We start from the raw sequence: 15,480 nt of genomic DNA on the forward strand, positions 1-15,480 counted from the left end.
AGTCAGCTTGAATTTAGAGGCCTTTTTGAAGAGGTCTCATATTTTCAATTACTTAATTAAATAAATGAAAAAATAAATATTAACAAGTAGATACTAAGAAGTGAATACTAAATTTGTAGTGATCCCTAGTTCTGAAACCACAATATGGATATGTTATGTTATTGTTATGTTATATTTAAATCACAAAAATTACGATTATTGACGAAATAATATGAGACACATAGCATAGATATTATTTCTGAAAGGTTTCATTTGGATGCAAAAAACGCTGAGAAAAATACATTTGCTTGAATACCACTCAGATCAAGATATGTATGTTTCTAAGGCCTTTTCATGTCATGTATTAGGAAGATTACATTTATATATTACATAGTTTTATTACTACGCTGTTAAAAATATATTAACACTGAAAAGATTGAGGGAGGCTTCGTTTAGTAGGTAGTTGCTGTCCTGATTGCGTCATACGCTTGCGCAGTCGTAGAACCTCTACGCTTTAGAGTCGACAGAATTTCAGACGCTACGCCAGCCTCGTAGAGGAAGCTCGTCTGTCATTTGTTGGATAGTCTACAAATAGGTCACAAATAATCTGACACCCTACAGTTTTTTTGGAGCCTTGCTGATTCTTGAAATATCAAGAGGAAGGCGGCATCCTTGGTGATCCGATTCTCAAGCCAGTTGCAACCAGAGTCCACGTCTCCCTTGCGCGGTAAGTCGAAAACTTCAACATATTGCACAAAGTTTCAAAGTTTTCTACAGTGAAAGTTTGTATTTTGAAATACTCGTGCTAGATATAAATATTATTGCCAACGCATAAGAGTATTTCGATTACATCTTCGTAAATGTATCATTATAATTTATTTCCTATTAAAAAAATACAACAATTTGCCCCCTTTAAACCGGTGACATATTATAATATTTAGTAAAATCTTATAATATAATATGTATCTCTTTGAATATTTTTTTTATAAGATAACCTTTTGCATATCGTAAAATTGCTTACATTGCTTATAAATTTGATTCTAGCCTGTGTTTTATTTAGCTATTGATTTAAATATATTGTGGAATATTAGATATAATAACTTACTTTCTAGAGGCAGATATTTGGGAATACGTTGCTATTGTGTCATAATTAGTTTCTCTTACTCATACAGTTTTTTTTCAAAATAAAAATAAACATGAAATAATTATTATATTCTTGCTCTGAAAATTGAATTTCATATCTATGAAGAAGTGTATAGTATTTCACAGTGTAGTTTATGTGTATATTATGTATTTTTCACAATCCTTGAGTCTCATTAAATAGGCATTTTTAATTTTGTTTATTAAAATATTTATAATATGATTTAATTTGTTACATTCTCAGATACATTTCACCTATTTTATTTGCGAATTTCGTCGCATTAGATGGCTATAGACTATTTTTTACTTTTTAATATGTACCGTTATGCAGCTGAGTCACTTACGAACGTCGTAATTATAACAAACAGAGCGATATGATATGCTTAGAAAACTCATGAATCCAAGTAAATTTAAACGTTTCTACTTTCTTCTCTTCACCGCTTTGTAATATTACTAAATTTAACTAATTATATTAGATATACGAAACTGAAGAAGACCAAAAACCGTTACTGGATTGTTAGGATATTGTAAAACGGGTGGTAATAAGGGAATATTGTTACTTGTTATTTTTATCTCATTTAATTGGATTAATGAACTTCGTTATCAGGTACTAAATGTGTTATGATCGCCGACGACGTTGATTTTACTGAACACAAATCCAATAAGTCCCCCAATTCCCTATTCAATAAAAATAGATAATAAATTCGGTACAGCTTATATGCAGTTACGCAATAGTATTAGATTGATGGGTAGGTATCTCAAAAGACATGACAGTTTGGAAGTGTGTACAATAGGAAAGAAAATCGGGAAATATTCTCATTTTTTGTAATTTATTTTCGATTTGGAAACTACTAACAGTTCAAACGGTTACCCAACCCTCAACAAAATGCTGTCAATCTTATATCTAACCAAGAATGATTCAATAACTATTATTTTTCTTTTTTATACACATATCTTTATTTTCACGATTTCAATATATTCGTACTTATAGCAATTTAAATACATTAGTTATTTTTGTTAAAAAAAGACGTTTTCACTATGTAAAATATAAAACATTTTCAGAAAAAATGCGGATTCAAGTAACGAAAGTCTATAATTACTGCAATCATAATTATTTATAAACGCTACTTACCACTGAATAATTTAAAACAATTTTAGCCCCTCTATTTCGGACAATGTAGCTAGCTTAAACTATTAACCGCTAAATCAAAATCAATCCGTCGAAACTATTCAAATTTTGAAGGTAACAAAAATAACAAGACATTTTCGTGTATGCGTATAATACTATGTTCATAAAATGAGTTTGAAAGAGAATATTGAAGTTGGGATTATTTATAAAGGTGGGAAAATAATTTGTCAGATATTTTGGCAAAGGAAATTTCTTGCATTCACATAAAGCGTATCAAATTCGAGGGAGGCAGTGATACCTTTAGCTCAAATGACATTACGTCTACTCGTTCATACATTTCAATGAGCAATATTTCTCCGAGCCGACTTTTCGGGAAACTCGTTAACGGGAATTGTCAGACTCGGATATATAAAAAAGCTTCGAGAATTCTCTTGACGGTAGATTGATTTCCTCAACGTCGGAAATTGATTCTATTCGCCGTTAGCCAACAAATTGATAAGAAATACTGAGTTTGAATAAATGCGATACAATTCTAGCGAATCAGAATCTGTTTTCTTAGCGATATTGAGTGACGCTTATGGTAATTTGCAAAATGTCGCCATGTTTTTGTATTTTCTACCTCTTCCCAGCCACTAAAATCTTCTACTACTAAATAAAGACTTTTTTTACAGAGCGGAGATTTATTAAGGGTTTGGCAATTTAATAACTTACCTAACATGTTTATGATTATTTTGCATTAAGATGTTGATATTCCTATCTAATTAGTGTACGTATTATGAGTAAAGGTTATAATAATAATATTTACTAGTAAGTAAGTAACCTAATAGGTTAAGCAAGTGGCTAACATCCATTTGTCGTAAAAACAAAATCTGTTAATACAAAAACCTCCACTCTGTGGCGGCCCATATAATCTTATTAGGATCGGACATGGTAAAATAATATTTGATATTAGTATGTGTATCGATCCACGCCAGGATAAAGGCTTTTATTATCTGTCTCAATTACTTTCGTCATTTTGCTTTTCGCTTGAATGATTTATCAGTCTATGAATTATGAGATTATTTGGTCGATAATACCGTTGGCTACTACTAGATAATATCGTGTATCCATCGATAATATTCTATATATGCATTTATTATTTTTCATTTTTTAAACTAAGTTTAGTTGTTTCCAATCATCATATCGCAAATGGGATGTCAATACAAATATTAAAACTGCATCTACTCTAAATATCTTTTTGTATTTGGAACATACAAGTGATGTAACTACTATCACTTCCCTCCATTTAGAATGTGAATAGCAAACTGTCACTTTTATTTTTATTTTGTTGTCTGATTTTTCGTCTGATTCGGGATGGGGAGGTGAACAATGACACACCGGAATTGTTTTGGAAACGGCAAGGTATATTTACGTTAATATTATATTATAATAGTTACATTTTTAATAATTTAATTCTACGGAGGACGAAATGTACGTGTTCGCAATTTAGCCGCTTGCAGCGTTCTCCACGCCATCTTGTATTCCGCTATCAACGGTTTTTTTCAAGGCGACGTTGCAATATCTCCAACGGTCAAAATTATGGCATTGTTGCCAGCAGATATTCAACATTATTTATTTTTGTAATCAGCGCTTTATTATTTGTTGGGTTTGATACCGATTCGGGCCTCTCCAAAAACACAGAGACATCCCCAAATGGGGTCCATACGGGGGTGCCACAAACGCACCTCTCCGGAAAGGCCCGAATGGGGGTCGGGCCAACTAAAGGCTGATTACGATAGCGCGTGTAACTGGACAGTGCGGCGGCTTGATAAGGGGTGGTTGCGTCTCTAGACGTTGAAGGATCGAAGCCCTCCCGGTACGTCGGCGGCCGGAGAGACTCGGATGCAGCACTGTAGCATAGTGGTTCGCGGTTCCCGGGCCCACCGTAAAGCTGCTGAGAGAGGAGGGCGTCGCGCCCAGCCCTCTCAACACCCTCGGACCGTCGGCTACCGAAGAGACTCGGATGCAGCACTACGCCGCTTCGTGGGCGTAGTGGTTCGCGGTTCCCCGTGTCTACCGTACCGGTGGATGCTGAGAGAGGACGTCGTACCCAGCCTTCTCAACAGCGACCGTCCGAAAATCAGTCGATCCCTCACGAAAATGAATACCGGCGTATCACTCGACCCCTTTTTGCTCGCTTGCCCTGCCGTGGCTATCGAATTACACGCACTGCACTGATATTATACTAATATAATATGCATAAAACTTAATTTATCACTTAAAATGGCTTTAAAGTTTATAAAATTATTGTTAAAAATATATCAGGGCCCGAAATGGACCGGAACGCCATTCTGCCTCATACAACTGCTCCGGGTTGTAAAATTTTCCACTTCGAGCACTGAAATAATTTATTATACATCGCTTCCAAACACAAAACACTTAAAAATAACTAATCTATGATGCTAATGGCTGAGGATGCTGCTTGGCTGCTTTCCGCTGATGGAGGCTGCTTTGCTCAGCTGAAGAAGGCCGCTTTGTAGCTCTCTTCATCATGGTGCATCTGGGCCAGGGCTGATTGCAAGGCTCACAGACACGCTGCTGTTGACGAAGAGGGCTCAAGCGGCTGATGATGCAGGGCATTTGATGCCGTTTTCCCTCGTTGGAGCCAGGGTCTTGCCCGATACACTCGTCCGTGGGCCAATTTCGCTGGCGGATGCAGTTGGTCGGGAGTACATCGGGAGCCCTGACTTCGCAATCCGGGTGCTTCTGCTCTTTTCTTCACTGGCTTGGCTTTGGCAGCATCCTCTTTCTACTGCTTTTTATTATACTTTGTTGAGCGCCACCAGAGGGCAAGCCTCTGGATGTTTCTTCCTTGCCGTTTCCTATTCCGGTGTTTGGATCTCAGGGTGTGTGTCCGGGTGAAAGAAATTTCACCTGCTTCTTGATTCCAGACGATCAAAATCAAGAAGCGTAGTCCCACGTTGACTGGGGCCACTTATCACTTCGCTCCATTTTGAATGTGAATAGCAAACTGTCACTTTTATTTTTATTTTGTTGTCTGATTTTTCGTCTGATTCGGGATGGGGAGGTGAACAATGACACACCGGAATTGTTTTGGAAACGGCAAGGTATATTTACGTTAATATTATATTATAATAGTTACATTTTTAATAATTTAATTCTACGGAGGACGAAATGTACGTGTTCGCGATTTAGCTGCTTGCACTTTGCAGCGTTCTCCCGGTTCTCCGCGCCATCTTGTATTCCGCTTTCAACGGTTTTTTTCAAGGCGACGTTGTAATATCTACAACGGTCAAAATTATGGCATTGTTGCCAGCAGATATTCAACATTATTTATTTTCGTAATCAGCGCTTTATTATTTGTTGGGTTTGATACCGATTCGGGCCTCTCCAAAAACACAGAGACATCCCCAAATGGGGTCCATACGGGGGTGCCACACTACATACACTAACAATTCCAATTCCAAAATCAATATAAATTATTTTGTAGTAATATAGTGCTAATGGGATGTGGTTTTCATAATGGAAATTTTCGTAATGCAGTGGGGATGTAATTTAACGCGTAAAACCATAAACAATTTGAATGTTTGGATGCAATATAAATGAAATACATAGGTAATTAAATTTATCATAAATAAAAAAATACAACATATTATTGAACAATACAGATATTTTCAGCAAATAATAGTTATTCTGCTTTTAAAATTTGTACATACTAATTAATTTTATTGCTAAAAGAACTGTAAAATATTCTAAATTTTTCTGTAAGTATATAATATATAAGTAATTGTTATTATAATAATATATGCGTTTTTATGAATTTATAGTTAAGAACACATTGATGACTGATTGTAGAAACTAAATTTAAATACCTATCACTAGATAATAATATGTATTCACACAGTGAATAAATTATACAATTATGAAAAATGTGACGAATAGTGCGAATTAATGTAGAAAGTAATAAAATTACAACATTAGAATTTAGAAAAATACTATGAAATTATTGGTCTGTAATCGTTCAATACAAAAAATTCAAGTTTCTAAACGAAAATAATAAAAGAAAACTGAATATATTCATGTTATCATGAAATTTCCGGGTTAACTCGAATATACCAGAATAAATGCGTTACATGGTGGTGTTGTTATATTTTAAAAACCATGTAACACATCGATGACAGTATATGTGTGTATCTTGTTTCCCACTCCCAGCCTTCGCCAGCATCGGCTTATAGAGGTTCGCATCCTCGGTGGTCTGACAAATACACATATTGTTTTTCATTTTGTGTTTGACTCAGAGTATGGACCTCAGGGATCTCAGTTTATTTTTCTTTTCTGTGATGGCCCTTGAGCTAGTGGCTAATATCCATTTATTGTAAAAAAATATTTTGTTAATACAAACCTCCACGCTGTTTAGGCCCATGTGATTTTATGATCTTATTACTTAGGATCAGACATGGTTGGAGAGAGAGAAAGAGAGAGTATTGTTATTATTTTACATATTATTATAATAGTTGATCTCTGTCTAAGAGGCAGTCTTTGTAATATTTTCATTTCAGGTTTAATACCTGTTTAAATGTTGGTACTGTCCAACATATGCATTTAATTTAATATATAGGCAAATAGTCGGTACCTACTTAACTAATCTTATTCTTATTGTGCCATCCCCTAGCGGAGATTGGCCACCATCAAGGCGATCTTATCTTTGTCGTCTGCTACCCGGAACAGTTCGGTGGAGCTGCACTCGTACCAATCACGGATGTTCTTAAGCCACGAAATGCGGCGCCGTCCTCTGCTACGCTTCCCATTGATCTTTCCTTGAATGAAAAGTTGGGGAATGCTGTATTTTTGTCCTCTCATAATGTGGCCGAGGTATTGTAGTTTCCTGGTTTTGATACTACGTAGAATTTCTCGGTCCTTCCCCATTCAATTGAGAACTTCAACATTTGTCACCCGGTCAGTCCAAGGAATTTTGAGGATGCGTCTATACAGCCACATCTCGAAAGCTTCAAGTCTCCGTGACATCTCTTGGTTTAGCGTCCATACTTCCATACCATAGAAAAGAATTGAGAGCACACAACAACGTACCATACGCAGTCTCAGACCTAGGTTAAGATCTCGATTGCTAAGGAGGCGTCTCATTTTGAGAAAGGCGCTCCTTGCGATCTCAATTCTAGTTTTTATTTCCTGAGACTGGTCCCATTTCTCGTTGACCTATGTACCTAAATATTTATAATGGGTCACACGTTCGATTGGTTCGCTGTTAATGACAAAATTTGTGTTGGTGTCTGGTGTCGCTGTTTTTGATACTAGTAATAGTTTTGTTTTCTTGAGGTTAATTTTTAAACCATAAGAATTACTGACCTCATTAACCTTTTCTACCAGTTGATTGTAAACTCTTTAAACTATCAGCAATTAGCACAGTATCATCGGCATAACCCACCGATTCACCTTGTAAGGCTTACTTGAAAATAGCTTCCGAGTACATGTTAAATAGCAAAGGTGACAATATACACCCCTGTCTTACACCGCGACGAATTTTTACCTCTCCACTGATTTCGTTTTCAATCTTAATATTCGCTGTTTGATTCCAATATAAGTTAGTTATCAGTTGAATGTCTCTTGCATCGATGCCTTTCTCCTGTAGGAGTTCGAGAAGTTTAGGATGCCTAACAGTATCGAATGCTTTCTCGTAATCGATGAAACACATATAAACATCAACATTAACATCTAGGCATCTTTGCACTAGAACATTCAAGCTGAAAAGTACTTCGCGAGTACTCAAACCACTTCTGAAGCCAAATTGTGTGTCATCCATGTCTTCTTCGCATTTTTGAAAAATCGTATTATGGATGATTTTTAATAAGACTTTTAACATGTGGCTCATCAAACTTATTCTTCTAAACTCGCTGCACTCCTTTGCATTCGCCTTTTTTGGTAGAGTGATGAATGTCGATTTCAACCAATCATCGGGAATTATGCCCGTTTCATAAATTTTTTTAAACAAATCAACGAGAATTTCTAATTGAACTTCTTCTAATAACTTTATCATTTCGTTGTAAATATTATCAGGGCCGACAGCTTTACCATTTTTAGAATTTCGTATTGCGTTTATTATTTCTGCCCTATTTATGCATGGGGCTTGTTCACATTCATTAAAAGTATAGCCAATAGGTCCCCTATCATCGTCAAACAGATTTTCAATATATGTCTTCCAACGAGTCAGCTTCTTTTCTATATCTAATATAATACGCCCATCTTCGTCTTTCAAGATAGTTGATGAGGTTCCTTTCGTAATTCCCAATGTTTCTTTTATCTTCTTGTGCATATTAAAGGAATCGTATTTTTGTAGAAGATTTTCAATTTATTTGCATTGGTCGGACATCCATTCTTATTTAGCTGTACGAATTTTACTTTTTATGGTATTATGAATTCTCCTATATTGAGTTTCATTTTTATTTTTCCATTTTCTTCTTTCGTCCATTAAAGACAGAATCTCGTCTGTCATCCATTTTTGCTTCTTAGCTGTTCTTTTATATTCTAATTGATTATTAGATATGGAGGAGAACACATCTTTTATTCTGTCCCACTTGTCTGTTATATCAGAGGATGTAATGACTGAAGTTTTTATTTGTTCTATTTCTGTGTTCAGTGGACTTTTTACTTGTTGTTTGACTTCGGAATCCTTCAGTTGATTAATGTCAACATGTTGGGTTGTGCGTGGTTCCCTCAGTAATATTTTTAATCTAATTTTTACTGTAGCTATAACAGGATTGTGGTCAGATGAGATGTCAGTACCTGAATAAGTTTTAGTAGATGTTACGCTATTTCTGTAACGATTGCGAATTAATATATAGTCTATTTGATTTCTTACAATGTTATTGCCATTATCTTGTGGGGATTTCCATGTATACAATCGCCTTGCTGGAAGTTTGGATAATGTGATACAAACAACCATACTCTCTTCCTGGCAAAATTGTAGTAATCTTTCTCCTCGATCATTTCTTTGTCCTAGACCAAATTCTCCTACTAACTCTCCACTTTTACCTTTACCAATCTATGCGTTGAAATCTCCTATAATTAAGGTAACTTCATTATCCTTCGTCGATTTTAGAATTTCATTTATCTGTTGATAGAATTCTTCTATAACACCGTCATCTTTGTCGGCAGTTGGAGCGTACACCTGTATTATATTAACATTACCCATCCATGATTTGAGTTGTAATAGCATTACTCTGTCAGAGTAGAGAACAAAACTATTGACCGATCTGTTACTTTTATCGGTCACTATGATACCCACTCCATTTCGATGGTGGTTATCATCATTTCCCGAGTAATACAAGATGCCGTTGTCAGTTTTAAATCTGCCGTTTCCCTTCCACTTCACTTCGCTGATACCAAGGATGTCTAATTTTAACCGATCCATTTCCATTATAACGTTTTGCAATTTTCCACCTTTAAACATGGATTGCATATTCCAGGTCGCAATCTTCATAGCCGGCCCGGGGATTCTTAGCACCCTCTGACCATTTAAGGCCTGCCGGGGACTGAGGGCCATGCAATTTGATTTTACAGCCATGATGATTACTAGGGATATAGTTAATGTGGTAGTTTCCCGTTGCTTTCCACATCGCAGTGTCAAAGCCATTGAAGCCGTTGCGATCATGCCTTCAGTTATCTAAATGTAAGCTGTACCGAAGTCCATCCTCTCCACCTTACATCAGTACTGGTAATTGCTGCTGCCCAATACCAGGGATATTTATTGACTTCCCAGTGTGTTCTGCGATACCAGAGTCACGTCTAGGAGGATGTGGTGCTGGTACCACGCACAGACGGTCTCGGTAAGGGAGAGGCTAATGATCTGTTTTAGATCTATATTACGCACCCACTTGCCTTGTAGGACAGCGAGGACCAGTGTCTGGTTTACTCAGAACAAAGATGCTACCTCTGCAGTCCAACTTAACTAATAACCATGTCGATTTTGTTGAAAGAAGAAAAATATGAACGAATAAGCAAATTATCGATAATTATGATTGTATCATTACAATACATAGAAAATACTATACTCATTGGACGTAGAGCAGTTATTTCATTTTTTTAATATATAAAAATAGCTCGCAATACACAAAGCTATTTGAAACAGTAAAACATTTTCAAATCAAAGAGGCCTGAACAACTTTTATTGTTATTTTTATTTAAGAAAAAGTTTTCCAATATTTTTCCATGTTATTTATATCACATTTTTTGAAGAAACTTACGAAGACCGTGCAACTTGGAAAATACTGATTTTATATTACCTACATTCTATGCAATAAAAATATTTTTCAATTATCGTTATATTTTTGGAATAATTCATTCAAGTAAATACACCTTATTATAAAGCTGTAATCGACAGTCAATACTTCAGTAAATTTATAGTAGGTAGGTACACGAGTCTATACTCTATGTTTGTCAGGGTTTGCACTAGGGCTTCCAATTAATCGGAGGAAATATACTACCCGGTTAGCGGTTATTTTGCGACTAACTAACCGGGTAACTAATTATAACCGTCGTATTTAAAAATGAATTTTCAAGTATTTTCGATATTATTTTTTGCACATTTTTTCTCCTCGTCTCCACAATTAGACGTGAATTTTAGCGACCTCCTGATAAATGAGATACTTATAACATAATATGTTATCCACTTGCTGTACCTACTACGTCCATGTCCATGCTCTGGATCCAAACACATATTATTGAAAAAGATCATGTGGCACGTTATCACTCGCCCATGCGGGTACATAATATAAATAATTTTAATAATATTAATTGTTGTAGAAATACATAAATATTGTTAAGACATAATAAGAATAGTTGAAGTGAGTATTATTTTTGATATTTATTTTTGATAGCATTTGGTAGCTAAAACTTATAAATGTGTGGAACTCTAATAACAGTTCAGACAATAGTTTGACAATGATTGCCCAAAAGAAGACCAATCTCACCATTTTCACGACGAATGGGAAATTGAGAATGATAAAATACAAGACGTGTTGTTTAATTTGTAACGCCAAACTATCTTCAGCCAAATACATAAGTTGAACAATGACAAAGTTAGGGTGTGGTAGATCACTGCATTCTGACACTGGATAGTGGATAGTTCAGTGGCGCACCCAGGGGGGGGGGGGGCAGGGGGCCCTTGCCCCCCCTCAAAATATGAAAATCATCAGAATGATTTTACATATTGAAATCGAAAGCCAATAAACTATACCTTGGGCTTAGACAAACAACACGGCAAAAAATGATTTGTAATTCTCCAGCATCCTTTTTAGTAAAATATCTTAGATTTTAATTTCTAACACAAAAATTTCGAAACACTGATATCAGGTTTTTTAGAAACCCGTTCCCTAATGAAATTCTCGGTGTCCACCCGAATTCTGGAGTGGTATAGGTGATGGCTGGGGAGGGTTGACAGGGCTCTAGCCTGGGGGCCCGGGCTGTGGGGGGCCGGCGTGTCGGGTTGACCAGATAAGTGAGATAAACACACATCATAAATTATCTTTAATAGTAAAAAAAAGTCGCCTGCGGTGCTATTACACTTCATGACTATGAACATTTTAAATTATATAATTGTCCAATATATTTTCAGATTATTATGTGTCGATACTCGACAGCTCCATTATTAAAGTAGATGTATTGAAAAACGCAAATAATTCACTGTATAAGTACCCTCAATTTGAACTAAAACACAATTTGAAAAACGTTAATGTAGTGTTTCACACTGTCTTTAATCTAAGCGGTGGATAGGGGGCCCGCCAAATATCCTAGCCCAGTGGTCGGCAAACTCATTAGTCAATAGAGCCAAATATCAACAGTACAACGTTTGAGATTTCTTTTGAGAGCCAAATTTCTTAAACTGAAATTATATGCGTAGGTAGTAAGTAGGTACACTGCTAATTTACTTAATAAACTTTAGTTAACGTTTTAAGTCCTAATTAAATTATAGGTAGGTACACTGAATAAAACTGAATATCATACGTAATAATGATCTTATTTATTAATAAAAATTAAATTGTAAGTCGGGTATCCATAAAATTGAATCATGACAATGACTGACAAACTCAATGTGAATAATGGCCTTGCATCTTCTTGTAAAGTTTGGGTAAGTCAGGTTCGTATGTTGTTGATTTAATTTTAAGCACGATTCCAGGTTCTCATCAATAAATCGATTTCTCAATTTACTCTTGATTTCCTCTCTTGGAAATCTTTTTACTAACCACAAAACTTGCAATATTAACATTGTTGAAAGATTTTATTCAGTACCTAATTAAATACAGAACTTTATTTTTCTTGACTCTTCTCCTCAGCTGCTTTCTTCCTTGCATCATCGACAGAATATTTAGCGCAAAATTATGAGTTTTCAGTTGTAGTATCTCTCTAAATTTGAATGCGCTAATTTTTTCCGACTGTATTTCAGGAATTTCTCTGTTAAAACTGGATACACATATTGCATTTGCAACCTAAATGATGTTTAAGTACACTCCTTATATTTATTTTGCAAGAATCCGTCTGAAGCTAATAATTCCAACAATTGATCTTCTTCCGCATGCGATAAACCTTCTAGCATGGATGTTGTATTAATGCTTGTTGCACCATGCGTAGCCATAACCTGGTGCAGCGCGTATCCCCACCAAACTCTTTCCGTACCCCAGGGGGTATGCGTACCACACTTTGGGAAACACTGCTCTAGACCAAGCGGGTAGCACAGCCGATATTATTTAAGTAATGTTTAAGCATACTAGGTACACATGTCCAGCATGGTCGCTGTTCACTTCCAATCCGCCAGTCGCTGATGACACGCTCAACGGTTACCGCCACTATGCCTCCAATTTAATAAAAACTAGGAGAAACTGTACAAATATATCACCGTGTATTGTGAAATTATGTAAAAATATTTATATGAAGAAGAAAAAGAGCCTATGGGACTAATTTCCATTCTCATCCTTCGGCCCCCCCCAATAATAAATCCTGGGTGCGCCACTGGGATAGTTGATTACAGCCTACTTCAAATAGGACATGCCTATGGTAAATTAAGTCGTAATAAACATTGACTACTAATAATTGATCATCTTTTTAAATTGTTTGGCATTTTAATAATCAATAATTCGCAGAGAAAGAATTAATTATTATCAAGTGCGTAAAGGTAATAGACTTACGTTATTATTATCAAGTATCTACTCGTCATATCTAATATGATTATAATTTCGTACCTACATGATATATAAAAAACATAATGATTATTATTTTTCAAATAACATTTATATACTAGGTACCATAGATTAAATAATATAACTCTAGCTAGATACTAATTTATTTAAAAATATATTGTACTTAAATAAAAAGTGGTTAAGTAGCTAGTCAATTATAATTAATATGTTACCTTTTTGATAATTTCTTATGTTTTTGGAAAACCCTATCAATGACAACATGAATCTTATTACCTACTTACAACAAGGTAGTGATTAAACTAAGCCTCGTGAGGGTATATTATTTGATTTTGCAACCATTCATAATAAAAATAAATAATAATTGCCACTTTTGAAACAAGTATAAATATTTACGAAAATTACTCAATTTGGGGGATTAAGCAAAAACCCAAAGTGCTTGCACTTGCGGGAAGAGTATAGGCTATACTAATATATAAAAATGAATGTCTGTCTGTCTGTATGTCTGTCTGTCTGTGTATCTGTCCCGTATGCGTTCCTATACCATTCATCCGATTGCAATGAAATTTTGGTAAGTGGTTGTATGCACACCCATAAAGGTTTCTAAATTAGAAAAATCATCATCTTCTTCTTCTTCTTCATTCTATCTTCTTTTATTCGTATGGTCCCTATACCATTTATCCGATTGCAATGAAACCTTCGTCAGTTGTTGTGGCAATGGTTTTTGAATTAGTACAACTATCTTTTTCTTCTTCTTCTTCTTCTTCTATTCTATATTCTTCTATTCGTATGCGTTCCTATTCCATTCATCCGATTGCAATAAAATTTTTGTCAGTAATTGTGCCAACACCCGCGAAGGTTTCTGAATTAGTACAACCATCTTCTTCTTCTATTCGTATGCGTTCCTATACCATTCATCTGATTGCAATGAAATTTTGATCAAGTGTTGTGCTCACGCCGCAAAGGTTTCTGAATTGTTACAACTATTTTCTTTTTCTTCTGTTTGTATGCGTTCTTATACCATTCATCCGATGCGATGAAATTTTGAACAGTTGTTGTGAGCACGCCCGCGAAGAGCTCTGAATTAGTACAACCATCTTCTTCTTCTTCTATTCGTTTGCGTTCCTATACCATTCATCCGATTGCAATGAAAATTTGATTAAGTGTTGTGTTCACGCCCGCAAAGGTTTCTGAATTGATACAACCATTTTCATCTTCTTTTTCTTCTATTCTATCTTCTTCTATTCGTATGCGTTCTTATACCATTCATCCAATTGCGATGAAATTTTGACCAGTTGTTGTGCGCAAGCCCGCGAAGGTTTCTAAATTAGTACAACCGTCTTTTTCTTCTTCTATTCGTATGCGTTCCTATACCATTGATCCGATTGCAATGAAACTTTGGTGAGTTATCGTGCGCACGCCTGCAAAGGTTTCTGAATTAGTACAACCATCATCTTCTTCTTCTATTCGAATGCCTACCTACACCATTCATCCGATTGCAATGAAACTTTGGTGAGTTGTCGTGCGCATGCCCACGAAGATTTCTGAATTAGAAAATCATCTTCTACTTCTATTCGTATACATTCCTATACCATTCATCCGATTGCAATGACATTTTGATCAAGTGTTGTGCCCTTGCCTGCAAAGGTTTCTGAATTAGTACAATCATCTTTTTCTTCTTCTATTTGTATGCATTCTTATGCCATTCATCCGATTGTGATGAAATTTTGACCAGTTGTTGTGCACACGCCCGCAAAGGTTTCTGAATTAGTACAACCATATTTTTCTTCTTCTATTTGTATGCGTTCTTATGCCATTCATCCGATTGTGATGAAATTTTGACCAGTTGTTGTGCGCACGCCCGCGAAGGTTTTTGAATTAGAAAATCATCTTCTTCTACTATTCGTATGCGTTCCTATACCATTCATCCGATTGCGATGAAACTTTTGTCAGTTGTGTGCGCACACCTACGAAGGTTTCTAAATTATTATTATATAACATACAAAGTTTGTAGTTTGTTTGTCCCAT

The 15,480-nt window shown here is 35.6% G+C and overlaps 1 protein-coding gene across 1 annotated transcript in view; it reads left to right on the plus strand.

Moving 5' to 3' along the window:
• The first annotated feature begins 495 nt into the window (after nucleotides 1-495).
• LOC147079189 (uncharacterized) overlaps nucleotides 496-15,480 on the plus strand; it is a 174,168-nt gene continuing 159,183 nt past the window's right edge. The window contains exon 1 of the mRNA XM_085954066.1: nucleotides 496-706. The gene's annotated coding sequence lies outside the window, so the exon portion shown is untranslated. The remainder of the gene's footprint in view (nucleotides 707-15,480) is intronic.

This window comes from Rhyacophila brunnea, unplaced genomic scaffold (genome assembly GCF_057557595.1).
Source record: "Rhyacophila brunnea isolate RB1 unplaced genomic scaffold, BYU_Rbru_1.0 scaffold_10, whole genome shotgun sequence".
Taxonomy (NCBI): Eukaryota; Metazoa; Arthropoda; class Insecta; order Trichoptera; family Rhyacophilidae; genus Rhyacophila; species Rhyacophila brunnea.